Source organism: Petromyzon marinus, unplaced genomic scaffold (genome assembly GCF_048934315.1).
Source record: "Petromyzon marinus isolate PM22_M1 ecotype Great Lakes invasive population unplaced genomic scaffold, UKy_Petmar_22M1.pri1.0 PM_Scaffold_17, whole genome shotgun sequence".
In the NCBI taxonomy this organism is placed as follows: Eukaryota; Metazoa; Chordata; class Hyperoartia; order Petromyzontiformes; family Petromyzontidae; genus Petromyzon; species Petromyzon marinus.
The window spans coordinates 952494-973036 of NW_027423135.1; the positions used below are offsets into that span (position 1 = coordinate 952494).

Sequence of the window (20543 nt, forward strand, 5' to 3'; positions counted from 1 at the left end):
TGGCCGAGAAGACCTGAAGCTTAGTGCGGAGCGACAGACCAGGTAGCTTCCACACAGCGTTACGCAACAGATGAAAAGATATTGCCGCTCGACTGATTCGGAGTGAGACCTCTGCTGTTAAACTAGAGCCGGTCATGAGCACACTGCCCAGGTATGGGAAACTCTCCACTCTCTCCACAACTGCCCCATCACCGATTGGGAGTAGTGGGGGTGGAGTGTCCGATGGTACAAAATACCCAGGCCGGTGCTTGGTTTTGGTAGGGCTGATGGTAAGGCCCCACCTCTTAGTGGCACGCTCCAGTCTCAGCAGCAGCGTCTCCAACTCCGCCTCTGAATAAGCAGCTATTACCAAGTCATCGGCATACATAACGTGGTTGACCAATATGGAGCCATCCCTTGACCGCACCAGGGCATCGATCAGCCTCCCATTATATCTGTACCAAATGGAGATTCCCCCGGTACAGCTATTGAAGGCTTCACGAATTACGTGGTCAAAATAGATGTTAAATAATGTGGGACCCAGAGGACATCCCTGTCGCACCCCAAGGTGTACAGGGAATGGCTCTGACTCCCGGCCACGTAGTTTTACCCGGGCCCACTCACCATCATGAAGGTCCTTAATGATCGTGAGCAGAGGGTCAGGGGCTCCAAAAGCACGAAGAACAACCCAGAGCCCAGGCCTACTGATGGTATCATAGACCTTGACCAGGTCAATGAAGCAGAGATGTAGGTCTTGCTGGAATTCCCTACACCTCTGCTGTAGCAGACGGAGAGAAAATATGGCATCTGTGCAGGGCCGCCCTTTCCTGAAACCGCATTGGGGTTCCGCAAGCCTCTCCTCAGCGTGCCTGGCAAGGCGATGTTGAATAATCCTTGCCAGGACCTTTCCCGGCACACTGAGGAGTGAGATGCCCCTCTAGTTGTTACAGTCTGTGCGGTCCACACATACACACATACATACACATACACACACATACACACACACATACACACATACGCGTACATACAGAGAGCGGAGAGAGAGAGCGGTGAGACAGGGAGGGAGGGAGAGTCGGGTGACAGAGGCGAAGCCGGCCAACCTCTAGATCCACTAAGCCCAAACTTGTTTTTTCCTTTCTCATCACCCAGAGGCAAGTTTGCAGTGGAGAAAATACTAAAAATAAATAACAAAAATACTAAAAATAAATAACAAAAATACTAAAAAACTTACAAAAATACTAAAAAATAACAAAAATACTAAAAAATAACAAAAATACTAAAAAATAACAAAAATACTAAAAAAATAACAAAAATACTGAAAATAAGAAAAATACCAAAAAATAACAAAAATACTAAGAAAATAACAAAAATACTAAAAAAATAACAAAAATACAAAAAAATAACAAAAATACTAAAAAAATATAAAAAATACTAAAATGTTTAAATGTTTTTACATTTAAAAAACCGCCGACCCACGCAAAACGAGCGCTTTTTTTTAATAAATATAAGAGCCGAGAACTAAAACTTAGATGGTTTGGGGGGGGGGGTATTTGGGGAGGGCATAAAGCGATGGGGGGCAGTTTGTAATTCGATACGAGTAAAAATAAAATCCGCGTTTGATTCCACGTATAATTATGGGGAAAATACAAAAAAAAACTAAAATCGTAAAATGATGACGATAAAACTCGCCGAGCCACCCAAAAGCGAGTGCTTATTTTCATTAAAAAAGTTATTTTATTTTTTTATAGGAGCCGAGGGGTAAAGAATTGAGATGGTGGTGGGGGGAGTGAAAGGGGTCAGCTTGTAATTTTATTTTTACTAAAACAAATTCCGCGTTTCGTTCCACGTATAGCGAGCGGGCCCGTGATTGTGCCTCGCGCAGAACATCAGAAGATGAGAATTCGAGCACTCAGGCAGGGCCATTTAATTACCGAGCTGAAAGATGCTGCAGAATGCGCCCGGCGGGAGAGCAAGTTCCATGGCCAGAGAGACGCACACAGACACAGACAAAGATCCCCCGTGTAGCCTCTAACAGACTGCAGGGGCAAGTGCTGTTAGTAGCGAGTAGCAGCAGCACCTGTGAAGGTAGACACAGACAAAGATCCCCCGTGTAGCCTCTAACAGAATGTAGGGGCAAGTGCCGTTAGTAGCGAGTAGCAGCAGCACCTGTGAAGGTAGACACAGACAAAGATCCACCGTGTAGCCTCTAACAGACTGTAGGGGCAAGTGCTGTTAGTGGCGAGTAGCAGCAGCACCTGTGAAGGTAGACACAGACAAAGATCCCCCGTGTAGCCTCTAACAGACTGTAGGGGCAAGTGCTGTTAGTAGCGAGTAGCAGCAGCGCCTGTGAAGGTAGACACAGAGAAAGATCCCCCGTGTAGCCTCTAACAGACTGCAGGGGCAAGTGCTGTGAGTAGCGAGTAGCAGCAGCACCTGTGAAGGTAGACACAGACAAAGATCCCCCGTGTAGCCTCTAACAGACTGCAGGGGCAAGTGCTGTTAGTAGCGAGTAGCAGCAGCAGCACCTGTGAAGGTAGACACAGACAAAGGTCCCCCGTGTAGCCTCTAACAGACTGCAGGGGCAAGTGCTTTTAGTAGCGAGTAGCAGTAGCACCTGTGAAGGTAGACACAGACAAAGATCCCCCGAGTAGCCTCTAACAGACTGCTGAGGCAAGTGCTGTTAGTAGCGAGTAGCAGCAGCACCTGTGAAGGTAGACACAGACAAAGATTCCCCGTGTAGCCTCTAACAGACTGCAGGGGAAAGTGCTGTTAGTAGCGAGTAGCAGCAGCGCCTGTGAAGGTAGACACAGACAAAGATCCCCCGTGTAGCCTCTAACAGACTGCTGTGGCAAGTGCTGTTAGTAGCGAGTAGCAGCAGCACCTATGAAGGTAGACACAGACAAAGATCCCCCGTGTAGCCTCTAACAGACTGCAGGGGCAAGTGCTGTTAGTAGCGAGTAGCAGCAGCACCTGTGAAGGTAGACACAGACAAAGATTCCCCGTGTAGCTTCTAACAGACTGCAGGGGCAAGTGCTGTTAGTAGCGAGTAGCAGCAGCGCCTGTGAAGGTAGACACAGACAAAGATCCCCCGTGTAGCCTCTAACAGACTGCTGTGGCAAGTGCTGTTAGTAGCGAGTAGCAGCAGCACCTGTGAAGGTAGACACAGACAAAGATCCCCCGTGTAGCCTCTAACAGACTGCAGGGGCAAGTGCTGTTAGTAGCGAGTAGCAGCAGCACCTGTGAAGGTAGACACAGACAAAGATCCCCCGTGTAGCCTCTAACAGACTGCAGGGGCAAGTGCTGTTAGTAGCGAGTAGCAGCAGCACCTTTGAAGGTAGACACAGACAAAGATCCCCCGTGTAGCCTCTAACAGACTGCAGGGGCAAGTGCTGTTAGTAGCGAGTAGCAGCAGCACCTGTGAAGGTAGACACAGACAAAGATCCCCCGTGTAGCCTCTAACAGACTTCAGGGGCAAGTGCTGTTAGCGAGCAGCACCTATGAAGGCTACCGGCACTGTGGCACACGAGGGGGTGGGTGGCCAGCAACACGCCCAGCCGCCTTTGTCTCCCCCAGTGGCGATGATAATTACTGCACAAGAACAACCGCCATTCGCCGCAAAGTGGCGGTGACGTCACCACGACGCTTGTGCCAGGCCATGTGCACCTTGAGGCCACGTGAAGTGTCGAACGCCCGCTGGCAGGAGGTCACGGGGCAGACCCAAGTGCCACGGGTCGACTAACTAAGATGACTGAGATGACTGGCTGATGCACCACCTATGCCCCCTACTACGCCAACCTGCCGTGCTTTAGCTACCCGGCACTCCGCTCGTTGTTGTGAGCGTCGCTCCTCCGCCCTCCGTTGTTGTTGGAGGGCGACTGCCTCCAACTGCCCAGCAGCGTCCTTCACGAGCCTCCTCCACAGAGGCAGATCTTGATACCGCTTGTACCGGTCATCGGCAAGTCCACTCAGCTGCACGTCCTCCTGTACCACATCACTCCATCTCTTCTCTAGCCCGTGCAGCACCCGTTTAGCCCCCTCGATCCGGCCGAACAAAAGCTGTTTAGGCATGCGGTGGCTGGGCATGCGGGCTACATGACCCAGCCAACGCAGCCTTTCCTGCCAGAGGAGCTCACCGATGGGACTTTGCCCAGATCTCTCAAGAATTTGTGAGCTCCTCACACAATCAAGCCTGGTTAAACCCAGGATGGATCGTAGGCAGGCCAGCCTAAATGTTTCTAACCGGCGAAGATGCTTCATTAGGGGGGTCCACGTTTCGCAAGCGTAGAGAAGGGAGGGAATGACCGTGGCTGAGACGACCTGAAGCTTTTTGCGGAGCGACAGACCAGGTAGTTTCCACACAGCATTACGCAACCGATGAAAAGATATTGCCGCTCGACTGATTCGGAGTGAGACCTCTGCTGCCAAACCGGAGCCGGTCATAAGCACACTGCCCAGGTATGGGAAACTCTCCACTCTCTCCACAACTGCCCCATCACCGATTGGGAGTTGTGGGGGTGGAGTGTCCGATGCTACAAAATTCCCAGGCAGGTGCTTAGTTTTGGTGGGGCTGATGGTAAGGCCCCACATCTTAGTGGCACGCTCCAGTTTCAGCAGAAGTGTCTCCAACTCCTCCTCTGAATGAGCAGCAATTACCAAATCATCGGCATACATAACGTGGTTGACCAATAGGGAGACATCCCTTGACCGCACCCGGGCATCGATCAGCCTCCCATTATATCTGTACCAAATGTAAATTCCCCCGGTACAGCTATTGAAGGCTTCATGAACTACGTGGCCAAAATAGATGTTAAATAATGTTGGAGGCAGAGGACATTTCTGTCGCACCCCAAGGTGTACAGGGAATGGCTCCGACTCCCGGCTACGTAGTTTTACCCGGGCCTGCTCACCATCATGAAGGTCCTTAATGATCGTGAGCAGAGGGTCAGGGACTCCAAAAGCACGAAGAACAACCCAGAGCCCAGGCCTACTGACGGCATCATAGGCCTTGACCAGGTCAATAAAGCAGAGATGTAGGTCTTGTTGGAATTCCCTACATCTCTGCTGTAGCAGAAGGACAGAAAATATGGCATCTGTGCAGGACCGCCCTTTCCTGAAACCGCATTGGGGCTCCGCAAGCCTCTCCTCAGCGTGCCTGGCAAGGCGATGTTGAATAATCCTAGGTCTTGTTGGTATTCCCTATACATCCACACACCTATACATACATACACCTATACATACACACACCTATACACACACACCTATACATACACACACCTATACATACATACATACACACACCAATACACACACACCTATACATACACACACCTATACATACATACACACACCTATACATACGCACACCTATACATACATACACCTATACATACAGTGAGGGAAAAAGTATTTGATCCCCTGCTGATTTTGTACGTTTGCCCACTGACAAAGAAATGATCTGTCTATAATTTAATGGTAAGCTTATTTGAACAGTGAGAGACAGAATAACAAAAAAATCCAGAAAAACGCATGTCAAAAATGTTATAAATTGATTTGCATGTTAATGAGGGAAATAAGTATTTGACCCCCTCTGAATCAGAAATATTTCTGGCTCCCAGGTGTCTTTTATACAGGTAACGAGCTAAGATTAGGCGCACACTCTTAAAGGGAGTGCTCCTAATCTCTGCTTGTTACCTGTATAAAAGACACCTGTCCACAGAAGCAATCAATCAGATTCCAAACTCTCCACCATGGCCAAGACCAAAGAGCTCTCCAAGGATGTCAGGGACAAGATTGTAGACCTACACAAGGCTGGAATGGGCTACAAGACCATTGTCAAGCAGCTTGGTGAGAAGGTGACAACAGTTGGTGCGATTATTCGCAAATGGAAGAAACACAAAAGAACTGTCAATCTCCCTCGGCCTGGGGCTCCATGCAAGATCTCACCTCGTGAAGTTGCAATGATCATGAGAACGGTGAGGAATCAGCCCAGAACTACACGGGAGGATCTTGTCAATGATCTCAAGGCAGCTGGGACCATAGTCACCAAGAAAACAATTGGTAGCACACTACACCATGGACTGAAATCCTGCAGCGCCCGCAAGGTCCCCCTGCTCAAGAAAGCACATATACATTCCCGTCTGAAGTTTGCCAATGAACATCTGAATGATTCAGAGGACAACTAGGTGAAAGTGTTGTGGTCAGATGAGACCAAAATGGAGCTCTTCGGCATCAACTCAACTCGCCGTGTTTGGAGGAGGAGGAATGCTGCCTATAACCCCAAGAACACCATCCCCACCGTCAAACGTGGAGGTGGAAACATTATGCTTTGGGGGTGTTTTTCTGCTAATGGGACAGGACAACTTCACCGCATCAAAGGGACGATGAACGGGGCCATGTACCGTCAAATCTTGGGTGAGAACCTCCTTCCCTCAGCCAGGGCATTGAAAATGGGTCGTGGATGGGTATTCCAGCATGACAATGACCCAAAACACATGGCCAAGGCAACAAAGGAGTGGCTCAAGAAGAAGCACATTAAGGTCCTGGAGTGGCCTAGCCAGTCTCCAGACCTTAATCCCATAGAAAATCTGTGGAGGGAGCTGAAGGTTCGAGTTGCCAAACGTCAGCCTCGAAACCTTAATGACTTGGAAAAGATCTGCAAAGAGGAGTGGGACAAAATCCCTCCTGAGATGTGTGCAAACCTGGTGGCCAACTACAAGAAACGTCTGACCTCTGTGAATGCCAAGAAGGGTTTTGCCACCAAGTACTAAGTCATGTTTTGCAGACGGGTCAAATACTTATTTCCCTCATTAAAATGCAAATCAATTTATAACATTTTTGACATGCGTTTTTCTGGATTTTGTTGTTGTTATTCTGTCTCTCACTGTTCAAATAAACCTACCATTAAAATTATAGACTGATCATTTCTTTGTCAGTGGGCAAACGTACAAAATCAGCAAGGGATCAAATACTTTTTTCCCTCACTGTACGCACACCCATACATACACACACCAATACACACACCCATATACATAAATACACACATGTATACATGCACAAAGACAAAGATCCCACGTATAGCTTTCAACAGACTGTTGGGGCAAGTGCTGTTATCGAGCACCTATGAAGACCTCCTCCTACGCAGAGGCCGGTCTTGACACCGCCACGGTCTATCCACTGCTGGATGAAGATCGCTGTGGTGATGGTGGTGATGATGTCTGTAATCTGCGTGTGTTCTCAAGTCCACGTGTTCTCAGTGTAATCATCATCGCCACGGTCTATCCACTGCTGGATGAAGATCACTGTGGTGATGATGATGGTGATGTCTGTAACCTGCGTGTGTTCTCTAGTGCACGTGTTCCTCTGTCTCTCAGTGTAATCATCATCGCCACGGTCTATCCACTGCTGGATGAAGATCACTGTGGTGATGATGATGGTGATGTCTGTAACCTGCGTGTGTTCTCTAGTGCACGTGTTCCTCTGTCTCTCAGTGTAATCATCACCGCCACGGTCTATCCACTGCTGGATGAAGATCACTGTGGTGATGATGATGGTGATGTCTGTAACCTGCGTGTGTTCTCTAGTGCACGTGTTCCTCTGTCTCTCAGTGTAATCATCACCGCCACGGTCTATCCACTGCTGGATGGAGATCACTGTGGTGGTGATGATGATGGTGATGGTGGTGATGTCTCTACTCCTGCGTGTGTTCTCAGTGGAGAGAGGGGAGGAGTGAGTGGGGAGAGAAACGGAGAAGGGAGAGGCGGGGGGGGGGGGAGGAGAGGGGGAGAGAGGGGGAGAGAGGGGGGGAGGGAGAGAGGGGGAGCAGGAGGGGAGTGCTTTAGAGAGAGAGAGAGGTGCGAGAGAGAACGACAGACCGAGGTAGAGTTGGAGAGAGGGAGGAGGAGGAGGAGGTAGTTGGGAGGGAGAGATACAAAGACAGATGGGGGCATCTTAGAGAGAGAGAGAGAGGTGCGAGAGAGCCCGAGAGAGGAGAAAATCCTCGCACTGACCAGCGAGGTGAAGTATGGTCCACTGGGCCCCGTGAGCGTCACGGGGCGCGAGGCGGTGTTCATCCAGCAGATGAGTGTCTGTGCCCCTGCCTAGAGCGAGGCGGAGAGAGAGAAGAGAGAGAGAAGAGAGAGACACGGGAGGAGGAGGAGAGAGATGTTGTGAATGCATTGGAGATGAAGGTGGTGGTGGTGGTGGCGATTGGACTGATGGAGAGGCGCGGGCAGCCGAGGGAGTGAGGGAGGTTCCGTCCCGGGCAGAGACGATCTCAACTACGACCAGGTAATATCATTATACATCGGTCCGTGTGTGTGCGTGTGTGTGTGTGTTCGTGTGTGCATGTGTGTGCGTGTGTGTGTGCGCGTGTGTGCGTTTGTGTGCGCGTGTGTGTGCGTGCGCGTGTGTGTGTGTGCGCGTGTGTGCGTGTGTGTGCGTGTGTGTGTTCGTGTGTGTGTGCGTGTGTGTGCGTGTGTGTGCGTGTGTGTGCTTGTGTGTGCGTGTGTGTGCGTGTATGTGTGTGCGTGTGCGTGTGTGTGCGTGTGTGCGTGTGTGTGTTTGTAGATTTGCTGAGCATTTCTGAGGTCCTGGGGAGGGGACATCCCTCAGCCAGGAAAACATCGTGGGGATGACCCTGCTGAGGCTGCGGTGCCTCAAATATTAGAAGAAGAAGTCACCCCCTGTGAGTGGCTGGCTGAAGTGCCATCTGTTGGGGAAGTACTGAAGGCGATCCAGAGTCTGAGACCAGGAAAGGCACCGGGCAGAGATGATCTCCCAAGCGAAATGCTAAGGGAGGGTGGCGTTTGTGCAAAGACTGCCCTACATTACATCACAACAACAGTCTGGACCACTGGACGGGTTCCGCAGGACTGGAAGGATGCCTTGGTGGTCCCCCTCGTTAAGAAGGGGGACCGCACAGAATGTAACAACTACAGGGGCATCTCAATCCTCAGTGTGCCGGGAAAGGTCCTGGCAAGGATTATTCAATATCGCCTTGCCAGGCACGCTGAGGAGAGGCTTGCGGAGCCCCAATGCGGTTTCAGGAAAGGGCAGTCCTGCACAGATGCCATATTTTCTGTCCTTCTGCTACAGCAGAGATGTAGGGAATTCCAACAAGACCTACATATCTGCTTTATTGACCTGGTCAAGGCATATGATACCATCAGTAGGCCTGGGATGTGGGTTGTCCTTCGTGCTTTCGGAGTCCCTGACCCTCTGCTCACGATCATTAAGGACCTTCATGATGGTGAGCGGGCCCCGGTAAAAAACTTCGTGGCCCGGAGTTAGAGCCATTCCCTGTACACCTTGGGGTGCGACAGGGATGTCCTCTGGCTCCCACATTATTTCACATCTATTTTGACCACGTAATTCGTGAAGCCTTCAATACCTGTACCGGGGGAATTTCCATTTGGTACAGATATAATGGGAGGCTGATCGATGCCCGGGTGCGGTCAAGGGATGGATCCCTATTGGTCAACCACGTTATGTATGCCGACGATTTGGTAATTGCTGCTCATTCAGAGGAGTTGGAGACGCTGCTGCTGAGACTGGAGCGTGCCACTAAGCTGTGGGGCCTTACCATCAGCCCCACCAAACTAAGCACCTGTCTGGGTATTTTGTACCATCGGATACTCCACCCCCACAACTCCCAATCGGTGATGGGGTAGTTGTGGAGTGGAGAGTTTCCCATACCTGGGCAGTGTGCTCATGACCAGCTCCAGTTTAACAGCAGAGGTCTCACTCAAAATCAGTCGAGCGGCAATATCTTTTCATCGGATGCGTAACGCTGTGTGGAAGCTGCCTGGTCTGTCGCTCCGCATGAAGCTTCAGGTCTTCTTGGCCACGGTCATTCCCTCCCTTCTCTACGCTTGCGAAACGTGGACCCCCCTAATGGAGCATCTTCGCCGGTTATAAACATTTAGGCTGGCCTGCCTACGATCCATCTTGGGTTTAACCAGGCTGGATTGTGTGAGGAGCTCACAAATCCTTGAAAGATCTGGGCAAGGTCGCATCGGTGAGCTCCTCCGGCGGGGAAGGCTGCGATGGCTGGGTCATGTAGCCCGCATGCCCAGCCACCGCATGCCAAAACAGCTTTTGTTCGGTCGGATAGAGGGGGCTAACCGGACGCGGCACGGGCTAGAGAAGAGATGGAGTGATGTGGTACAGGAGCATGTGGAGCTGAGTGGACTTGCCGATGATTGGTACCAGCGGTGTCAAGATCGGCCTCTGTGGAGGAGGCTCGTGAAGGATGCTACTGGGCAGTTGGAGGCAGTCGCCCTCCAACAGCAACAGAGGGCGGAGGAAGCGATGCTCACAACAACGAGCGGAGCGCCGGGTGGCTAAAGCACAGCAAGTTGGCACAGTATGGGGCACAGGTGGTGCATCAGCCAGTCATCTCAGTCAGTCGACCTGTTGCACCTGGGTCTGCCCCGTGACCTCCTGTCAGCGGGCGTTCGACACTTCACGTGGCCTCAAGGTGCACATAGCCTGGCACAAGCGTCGTGGTGACGTCACCGCCACTTAGTGGCGAATGGCGGCTGTTGCTGTTATTGTTGTGTGTGTGCGTGTGTGCATGTGTAGCCTCTGTTGGGGCAAGTGCTGTTAGTAACGAGTAGCAGCAGCACCTGTGAAGGTAGATACAGACAAAGATCCCCCGTGTAGCCTCTAACAGACTGCAGGGGCAAGTGCTGTTAGCGAGCAGCACCTATGAAGGCTGCCGGCACTGTGGCACACGAGGAGGTGTGTGGCCAGCACCACGCCCGACCGCCTTTGTCTCCCCAGTGGTGATGTTTACTACACACAGCACTAGGTACTCATTTGAGGCTGAGTCGGCCGTGAGCGGGAATCGAACTCGGGTCGCCGGGTTCGTAGCGCAGCGTAGCGCTAACCACTACACCCACCGCTCCCCACGCACACACACACAGTGACGCACACACAGTGACACACACAGTGACACACACACATACACAGTGACACACACACACCACACACACACGCACACACTCACACACACAGTGACACACAGACACACACACACAGACACAACAACAACCGCCATTCGCCACCAAGTGGCGGTGACGTCACCACGACGCTTGTGCCAGGCCATGTGCACCTTGAGGCCACGTGAAGTGTCGAACGCCCGCTGGCAGGAGGTCATGGGGCAGACCCAGGTGCCACGGGTCGACTGACTGAGATGACTGAGATGACTGGCTGGTGCACCACCTGTGCCCCCTACTGTGCCAACCTGCTGTGCTTTAGCCACCCGGCGCTCCGCTCGTTGTTGTGTTTAGCCACAGTGACACACACAGTGACACACACACAGTGACACACACACACACACAGTGACACACACACAGTGACACACACACAGTGACACACACACAGTGACACACACACCCACAGTGACACACACACAGTGACACACACACAGTGACACACACACAGTGACACACACACCCACAGTGACACACACACAGTGACACACACACACAGTGACACACACACACACGGGTACGTTGTATATATTTATTATTTGTAACCGGTACCCGTTTGTAAGATCGGTAACCGGTTTCCAAAGTTCACGAACCGGTTAGCGCCGACTGTAGCGCGCACGCACGGAAGTACGGACGGACGGACGACAACAAACGGCACCGTTTGGCGTGCGATAGACATTGAACGACGTTTCGGGATGTGCGACACACACAGACACCAAAAAAAACCCCAACTCGAACCGGTTTTTAACGGTTCGTTTTGCCAAGCCACTCGGTTCATCGATGATGCCACTAAATAAAAACGACGAAATGTCCACGATCCGGAGTGCGTGGTGTACGTACGCCGTAAGGAAGTTGGCAATATATGGGGGAGACAAAGGCGGTCGGGCGTGGTGTTGGCCACCCACCCCCTCGTGTGCCACAGTGCCGGTAGCCTTCATAGGTGCCGCCCGCTAACAGCACTTGCCCCTGCAGTCTATTAGAGGCTACACGGGGGATCTTTGCTTTTTGTTTTTTAGTGTGTGTATGTGTGTGTTTATGTGTTTATGTATTTGTGTGTTCTGCGTGTGTGCGTGTTTGTGTGTGTGAGTGTTTATGTGTGTGAATGTTTACGTGCGTGAGTGTTTGTGTGCGTGAGTGTTTGTGTGTGCGAGTGTTTGTGTGCGTATGTGTTTATGTGTGAGTGTTTACGTGTGTGAGTGTGTGTGTGAGTGTTTGTGTGTGTGAGTGTTTGTGTGCGTGAGTGTTTGTGTGTGTGAGTGTTTGTGTGCGTGAGTGTTTGTGTGCGTGAGTGTTTGTGTGTGTGAGTGTGTGCGTGTGTGTTTGTGTGTGTGAGTGTTTGTGTGCTTGAGTGTTTGTGTGCGTGAGTGTTTGTGTGCGTGAGTGTTTGTGTGTGTGAGTGTGTGCGTGTGTGTTTATGTGTGTGAGTGTTTGTGTGCTTGAGTGTTTGTGTGCGTGAGTGTTTGTGTGCGTGAGTGTTTGTGTGTGTGAGTGTTTGTTCATGTGTGTGAGTGTTCATGTGCGCGAGTGTTCGTGTGCGTGTGTGTTTGTGTGCGTGAGTGTTTGTGTGCGTGAGTGTTTATGTGCGTGTGTATTTGTGTGCGTGAGTGTTTGTGTGCGTGAGTGTTTGTGTGTGTGAGTGTTTGTGTGCGTGTGTGTTTATGTGTGTGAGTGTTTGTGTGCGTGAGTGTTTGTGTGCGCGAGTGTTTGTGTGCGTGAGTGTTTGTGTGCGTGAGTGTTTGTGTGCGTGAGTGTTTGTGTGTGTGAGTGTTTGTGTGCGTGTGTGTTTATGTGTGTGAGTGTTTGTGTGCGTGAGTGTTTGTGTGCGTGAGTGTTTGTGTGCGTGAGTGTTTGTGTGCGTGAGTGTTTGTATGTGTGTGTGTTTATGTGTGAGTGTTTGTGCGTTAGTGTTTGTATGTGTGTGAGTGTGTGTGTGAGTGTTTGTGTGCGTGAGTGTTTGTGTGTGTGAGTGTTTGTGTGTGTGAGTGTTTGTGTGTGAGAGTGTTTGTGTGCGTGAGTGTTTGTGTGCGTGAGTGTTTGTGTGTGTGTGTGTTTGTGTGCGTGAGTGTTTATGTGTGTGAGTGTTTATGTGTGTGAGTGTTTGTTTATGTGTGTGAGTGTTTATGTGTGTGAGTGTTTATTAGCATGAGTGTTTATGTGCGTGAGTGTTTGTGTGCGTGAGTGTTCATGTGTGTGAATGTGTATGTGTGTGAGTGTTTATGTGTTTGCGTGTGTTAATATGTGTGAGTGTTTATGTGTGTGAGTGTTTGTGTGTGTGAGTGTTTATGTGTGTGAGTGTTTACGTGTGTATTTACGTGTGTGTGAGTGTGTGTGTAAGTGTTTATGTGTGTGAGTGTTTATGTGCGTGAGTATTTATGTGTGTGAGTGTTTACGTGTGTGTGAATGTTTTTGTGCGTGAGTGTTTATGTGCGTGTGTGTTTATGTGTGAGTGTTTATGTGTGTGAGTGTTTAAGTGTTTGCATGTGTTAATATGTGCGAGTGTTTATGTGTGTGAGTGTTTATGTGTGTGAGTGTGTATGTGTGTGAGTGTTTATGTGTGTGAATGTGTGCGTGAGTGTTTGTGTGTGTGAGTGTTTGTGTGTGTGAGTGTTTGTGTGTGTGAGTGTTTGTGTGCGTGAGTGTTTGTGTGCATGAGTGTTTGTGTGTGTGTGTGTTTGTGTGCGTGAGTGTTTATGTGTGTGAGTGTTTATGTGTGTGAGTGTTTGTTTATGTGTGTGAGTGTTTATGTGTGTGAGTGTTTATTAGCATGAGTGTTTATGTGCGTGAGTGTTTGTGTGCGTGAGTGTTCATGTGTGTGAATGTGTATGTGTGTGAGTGTTTATGTGTTTGCGTGTGTTAATATGTGTGAGTGTTTATGTGTGTGAGTGTTTGTGTGTGTGAGTGTTTATGTGTGTGAGTGTTTATGTGTGTATTTACGTGTGTGTGAGTGTGTGTGTAAGTGTTTATGTGTGTGAGTGTTTATGTGCGTGAGTATTTATGTGTGTGAGTGTTTACGTGTGTGTGAATGTTTTTGTGCGTGAGTGTTTATGTGCGTGTGTGTTTATGTGTGAGTGTTTATGTGTGTGAGTGTTTAAGTGTTTGCATGTGTTAATATGTGCGAGTGTTTATGTGTGTGAGTGTTTACGTGTGTGAGTGTGTGTGTGAGTGTTTATGTGTGTGAGTGTGTGTGTGAGTGTTTATGTGTGTGCGTGTTTATGTGTGTGAGTGTTTGTGTGCGTGAGTGTTTGTGTGCGTGAGTGTTTGTGTGCGTGAGTGTTTGTGTGCGTGAGTGTTTGTGTGCGTGAGTGTTTGTGTGCGTGTGTGTTTATGTGCGTGAGTGTTTGTGTGCGTGAGTGTTTGTGTGTGTGTTTATGTGTGTGAGTGTTTGTGTGTTTGTGTGCGTGAGTGTTTATGTGTGTGAGTGTTTATGCGTGTGAGTGTTTGTGTGTTTGTGTGCGTGAGTGTTTATGTGCGTGAGTGTTTGTTTATGTGTGTGAGTGTTTGTGTACGTGAGTGTTTATGTGCGTAAGTGTTTGTTTATGTGTGTGAGTGTTTATGTGCGTGAGTGTTTGTGTGCGTGAGTGTTTGTTTATGTACGTGAGTGTTTATGTGTGTGAGTGTATGTGAGTGTTTATGTGTGTGAGTGTTTGTGTGTGTGAGTGTTCATTTGTGTGAGTGTTCATATGTGTAAGTGTTTATGTGTGTGAGTGTTTATGTGTTTGCGTGTGTTAATATGTGTGTGAGTGTTTACGTGTGTGAGTGTTTATGTGTGTAAGTGTTTATGTGTGTAAGTGTTTATGTGTGTGAGTGTTTATGTGTGTGAGTGTTTATGTGTGTATTTACGTGTGTGTGCGTGTTTACGTGTGTGAGTGTTTACGTGCGTGAGCGTTTGTTTATGTGTGTGAGTGTTTATGTGCGTAAGTGTTTATGTCTGTGAGTGTTTATGTGGGTGAGTGTTTGTTTATGTGTGTGAGTGTTTATGTGTGTTTGAGTGTTTATTAGCGTGAGTGTTAGTGTGCGTGAGTGTTTGTGTGCGTGTGTGTTTGTATGCGTGAGTGTTTGTTTATGTGTGTGAGTGTGTATGTGTGTGAGTGTTTATGTGTGTGAGTGTTTATGTGTGTGAGTGTTTATGTGTGTGAGTGTTTATGTGTGTGTGTGTTTATGTGTGTGAGTGTTTATGTATTTGCGTGTGTTAATATGTGTGAGTGTTTATGTGCGTGAGTGTTCATGTGTGTGTGTGTGTTTATGTGCGTGAGTGTTTATGTGTGTGAGTGTTTACGTGTGTGAGTGTTTATGTATTTGTGTGTTCTGCGTGTGTGTGTTTGTGTGTCTGTGTGTTTGTGCTAGTGTGTGTGTGTGTGTTCATGTGTGTTCATGTGTTTATGTTTTGTGTGTTTGAGTCGTAGCGACCTTGACAGCTGCTCGCTTACGGCACTTGCCCGACAAAACAAATCTGTTCAGGCTAGACGGGAGATCTTTGTCTTTTTATATATTTCTGTGTGTGTGTGTATTTACGTATATATGTGTGTTTTTCTTAGTGTGTGTGCTTCTGTGTGTGTGTTTGTGTTTCTGTGTGTGTGTTTTTATTTGTGTGCGTTTCTCTGTGTGTGTGTGTGTTTCTGGGTGGATGTGTCAGTGTGTGTGTGTGTGTGTCAGTGTGTGTCAGTGTGTGTGTCAGTGTGTGTGTGTCAGTGTGTGTTTGTCAATGTGTGTGTGTCAGTGTGTGTGTCAGTGTGTGTGTCAGTGTGTGTGTGTCCGTGTGTGTGCCACTGTGTGTCAGTGTGTGTGTCAGTGTGTGTGTGTCAGTGCGTGTGTGTCAGTGTGTGTGTCAGTGTATTTGTGTCAGTGTGTGTGTCAGTGTGTGGGGAGCGATAGTGTAGCGGTTAGCGCGCTGCGCTATGAACCTGGCGACCCGGGTTCGATTCCCGCTCACGGCCAACACCAGCGACGATTAACTGAACCGGTCCTGGGCCTCCCCTAGGTCGACTCAGCCTCAAATGAGTACCTGGTGCGGTGTGTAAACATTGCCACTGGGGAGATAAAGGCGGTCGGGCGTGGTGCTGGCCACCCACCCCCTCGTGTACCGTTCCGGCCTTCATAGGTGCTCGCTAACAGCACTTGCCCCTACAGTCTGTTAAGGCTATACGGGGGATCTTTCTCTTTGTGTGTCAGTGTGTGTGTCAGTGTGTGTGTCAGTGTCAGTGTGTGTGTGTGTGTGTGTCAGTGTGTGTGTGTGTGTGTCAGTGTGTGTGTGTGTGTGTCAGTGTGTGTGTGTGTGTCAGTGTGTGTGTCAGTGTGTGTGTCAGTGTGTGTGTCAGTGTGTGTGTCAGTGTGTGTGTCAGTGTGTGTCAGTGTGTGTGTCAGTGTGTGTCAGTGTGTGTGTCAGTGTGTGTGTCAGTGTGTGTCAGTGTGTGTGTCAGTGTGTGTGTCAGTGTGTGTCAGTGTGTGTGTCAGTGTGTGTGTCAGTGTGTGTCAGTGTGTGTGTGTGTGTGTCAGTGTGTGTGTGTGTGTCAGTGTGTGTGTGTGTGTCAGTGTGTGTGTCAGTGTGTGTGTCAGTGTGTGTGTCAGTGTGTGTGTCAGTGTGTGTGTCAGTGTGTGTGTCAGTGTGTGTGTCAGTGTGTGTGTCAGTGTGTGTGTCAGTGTGTGTGTCAGTGTGTGTGTCAGTGTGTGTGTCAGTGTGTGTGTCAGTGTGTGTGTCAGTGTGTGTGTCAGTGTGTGTGTCAGTGTGTGTGTCAGTGTGTGTGTCAGTGTGTGTGTCAGTGTGTGTGTCAGTGTGTGTGTCAGTGTGTGTGTCAGTGTGTGTCAGTGTGTGTCAGTGTGTGTCAGTGTGTGTGTCAGTGTGTGTCAGTGTGTGTGTCAGTGTGTGTCAGTGTGTCAGTGTGTGTCAGTGTGTGTCAGTGTGTGTGTCAGTGTGTGTCAGTGTGTGTCAGTGTGTGTGTCAGTGTGTGTCAGTGTGTGTCAGTGTGTGTCAGTGTGTGTCAGTGTGTGTGTCAGTGTGTGTGTCAGTGTGTGTGTCAGTGTGTGTCAGTGTGTGTGTCAGTGTGTGTGTCAGTGTGTGTGTCAGTGTGTGTGTCAGTGTGTCAGTGTGTCAGTGTGTGTGTGTGTGTGTCTGTGTGTGTGTGTGTGTGTGTGTCAGTGTGTGTGTGTGTGTCAGTGTGTGTGTCAGTGTGTGTGTGTCAGTGTGTGTGTCAGTGTGTGTGTGTCAGTGTGTGTGTCAGTGTGTGTGTCAGTGTGTGTGTCAGTGTGTGTGTCAGTGTGTGTGTCAGTGTGTGTGTCAGTGTGTGTGTCAGTGTGTGTGTCAGTGTGTGTGTCAGTGTGTGTGTCAGTGTGTGTGTCAGTGTGTGTGTCAGTGTGTGTGTCAGTGTGTGTGTCAGTGTGTGTGTCAGTGTGTGTGTCAGTGTGTGTGTCAGTGTGTGTGTCAGTGTGTGTGTCAGTGTGTGTGTCAGTGTGTGTGTCAGTGTGTGTGTCAGTGTGTGTGTCAGTGTGTGTGTCAGTGTGTGTGTCAGTGTGTGTGTCAGTGTGTGTGTCAGTGTGTGTGTCAGTGTGTGTGTCAGTGTGTGTGTCAGTGTGTGTGTCAGTGTGTGTGTCAGTGTGTGTGTCAGTGTGTGTGTCAGTGTGTGTGTCAGTGTGTGTGTCAGTGTGTGTGTCAGTGTGTGTGTCAGTGTGTGTGTCAGTGTGTGTGTCAGTGTGTGTGTCAGTGTGTGTGTCAGTGTGTGTGTCAGTGTGTGTGTCAGTGTGTGTGTCAGTGTGTGTGTCAGTGTGTGTGTCAGTGTGTGTGTCAGTGTGTGTGTCAGTGTGTGTGTCAGTGTGTGTCAGTGTGTGTGTGTGTGTCAGTGTGTGTGTCAGTGTGTGTGTGTGTGTCAGTGTGTGTGTCAGTGTGTGTGTCAGTGTGTGTGTCAGTGTGTGTGTGTGTCAGTGTGTGTGTCAGTGTGTGTGTCAGTGTGTGTGTGTGTGTGTGTGTGTCAGTGTGTGTCAGTGTGTGTGTGTGTGTGTCAGTGTGTGTGTGTGTGTGTCAGTGTGTGTGTGTGTGTGTCAGTGTGTGTGTGTGTGTGTGTCAGTGTGTGTGTGTGTGTGTCAGTGTGTGTGTGTGTGTGTGTGTGTCAGTGTGTGTGTGTGTGTCAGTGTGTGTGTCAGTGTGTGTGTGTGTCAGTGTGTGTGTGTGTGTCAGTGTGTGTGTGTGTGTCAGTGTGTGTGTGTGTCAGTGTGTGTGTGTGTGTCAGTGTGTGTGTGTGTCAGTGTGTGTGTGTGTCAGTGTGTGTGTGTGTCAGTGTGTGTGTGTGTCAGTGTGTGTGTGTGTCAGTGTGTGTGTGTGTCAGTGTGTGTGTGTGTCAGTGTGTGTGTGTGTCAGTGTGTGTGTGTGTCAGTGTGTGTGTGTGTCAGTGTGTGTGTGTGTCAGTGTGTGTGTGTGTCAGTGTGTGTGTGTGTCAGTGTGTGTGTGTGTCAGTGTGTGTGTGTGTCAGTGTGTGTGTGTGTCAGTGTGTGTGTGTGTCAGTGTGTGTGTGTGTCAGTGTGTGTGTGTGTCAGTGTGTGTGTGTGTCAGTGTGTGTGTGTGTCAGTGTGTGTGTGTGTCAGTGTGTGTGTGTGTCAGTGTGTGTGTGTGTCAGTGTGTGTGTGTGTCAGGGTGCGGTCAAGGGATGGCTCCCTATTGCTCAACCACGTTATGTATGCTGATGACTTGGTAATAGCTGCTCAGTCAGAGGAGGAGTTGGAGACGCTGCTGCTGAGACTGGAGCGTGCCACTAAGAGGTGGGGCCTTACCATCAGCCCCACCAAAACTAAGCACCTGCCTGGGTGTTTTGTACCATCGGACACTCCACCCCCACAACTCCCAATCGGTGATGGGGCAGTTGTGGAGAGAGTGGAGAGTTTCCCATACCTGGGCAGTGTGCTTATGACTGGCTCCAGTTTAACAGCAGAGGTCTCACTCCGAATCAGTCGAGCGGCAATATCTTTTCATCGGTTGCGTAACGCTGTGTGGAAGCTACCTGGTCTGTCGCTCCGCACTAAGCTTCAGGTCTTCTCGGCCACGGTCATTCCCTCCCTTCTCTACGCTTGCGAAACGTGGACCCCCCTAATGGAACATCTTCGCCGGTTAGAAACATTTAGGCTGACCTGCCTACGATCCATCCTGGGTTTAACCAGACTGGATTGTGTGAGGAGCTCACAAATCCTTGAAAGATCTGGGCAGGGTCCCATCGGTGAGCTCCTCCGGCAGGCAAGGCTGCGATGGCTGGGTCATGTAGCCCGCATGCCCAGCCACCGCATGCCGAAACAGCTTTTGTTTGGCCGGATTGAGGGGGCTAAGCGGGCGCGGCACGGGCTAGAAAAGAGATGGAGTGATGTGGTACAGGAGGACGTGGAGCTGAGTGGACTTGCCGATGACTGGTACCAGCGGTGTCAAGATCGGCCTCTGTGGAGGAGGCTCGTGAAGGATGCTACTGGGCAGTTGGAGGCAGTCGCCCTCCAACAACAACGGAGGGCGGAGGAGCGACGCTCACAACAGCGAGCGGAGCGCCGGGTGGCTAAAGCACAGCAGGTTGGCACAGTAGGGGGCACAGGTTGTGCATCAGCCAGTCATCTCAGTCAGTCGACCCGTGGCACCTGGGTCTGCCCCGTGACCTCCTGCCAGCGGGCGTTCGACACTTCACGTGGCCTCAGGGTGCACATAGCCTGGCACAAGCGCCGTGGTGACGTCACCGCCACTTAGTGGCGAATGGCGGTTGTTGTTGTTGTTGTTGTGTGTCAGTGTGTGTGTGTGTCAGTGTGTGTGTGTGTCAGTGTGTGTGTGTGTCAGTGTGTGTGTGTGTCAGTGTGTGTGTGTGTCAGTGTGTGTGTCAGTGTGTGTGTCAGTGTGTGTGTCAGTGTGTGTGTCAGTGTGTGTGTGTCAGTGTGTGTGTGTCAGTGTGTGTGTGTCAGTGTGTGTGTCAGTGTGTGTGTCAGTGTGTGTGTCAGTGTGTGTGTCAGTGTGTGTGTCAGTGTGTGTGTCAGTGTGTGTGTCAGTGTGTGTGTCAGTGTGTGTGTCAGTGTGTGTGTGTGTGTGCCAGTGTGTGTGTCAGTGTGTGTGTGTGTGTGTGCCAGTGTGTGTGTCAGTGTGTGTGTCAGTGTGTGTGTGTGTGTCAGTGTGTGTGTGTGTGTCAGTGTGTGTGTGTGTGTCAGTGTGTGTGTGTCAGTGTGTGTGTGTGTGTCAGTGTGTGTGTGTGTGTCAGTGTGTGTGTGTGTCAGTGTGTGTGTGTGTGTCAGTGTGTGTGTGTGTGTCAGTGTGTGTGTGTGTGTCAGTGTGTGTGTGTGTGTCAGTGTGTGTGTGTGTGTCAGTGTGTGTGTGTGTGTCAGTGTGTGTGTGTGTGTCAGTGTGTGTGTGTGTCAGTGTGTGTGTGTGTGTCAGTGTGTGTGTGTGTGTCAGTGTGTGTGTGTGTGTCAGTGTGTGTGTGTGTGTCAGTGTGTGTGTGTGTGTCAGTGTGTGTGTGTGTGTCAGTGTGTGTGTGTGTGTCAGTGTGTGTGTGTGTGTCAGTGTGTGTGTGTGTGTCAGTGTGTGTGTGTGTGTCAGTGTGTGTGTGTGTGTCAGTGTGTGTGTGT

At 50.0% G+C, this 20543-nt stretch overlaps 1 protein-coding gene across 1 annotated transcript in view; it reads left to right on the plus strand.

Moving 5' to 3' along the window:
- Positions 1 to 7825: 7825 nt before the first annotated feature.
- The window catches only part of LOC142922782 (uncharacterized), a 45336-nt gene continuing 32618 nt past the window's right edge, over positions 7826 to 20543 (plus strand). The window contains exon 1 of the mRNA XM_076063686.1: positions 7826 to 8265. The gene's annotated coding sequence lies outside the window, so the exon portion shown is untranslated. The remainder of the gene's footprint in view (positions 8266 to 20543) is intronic.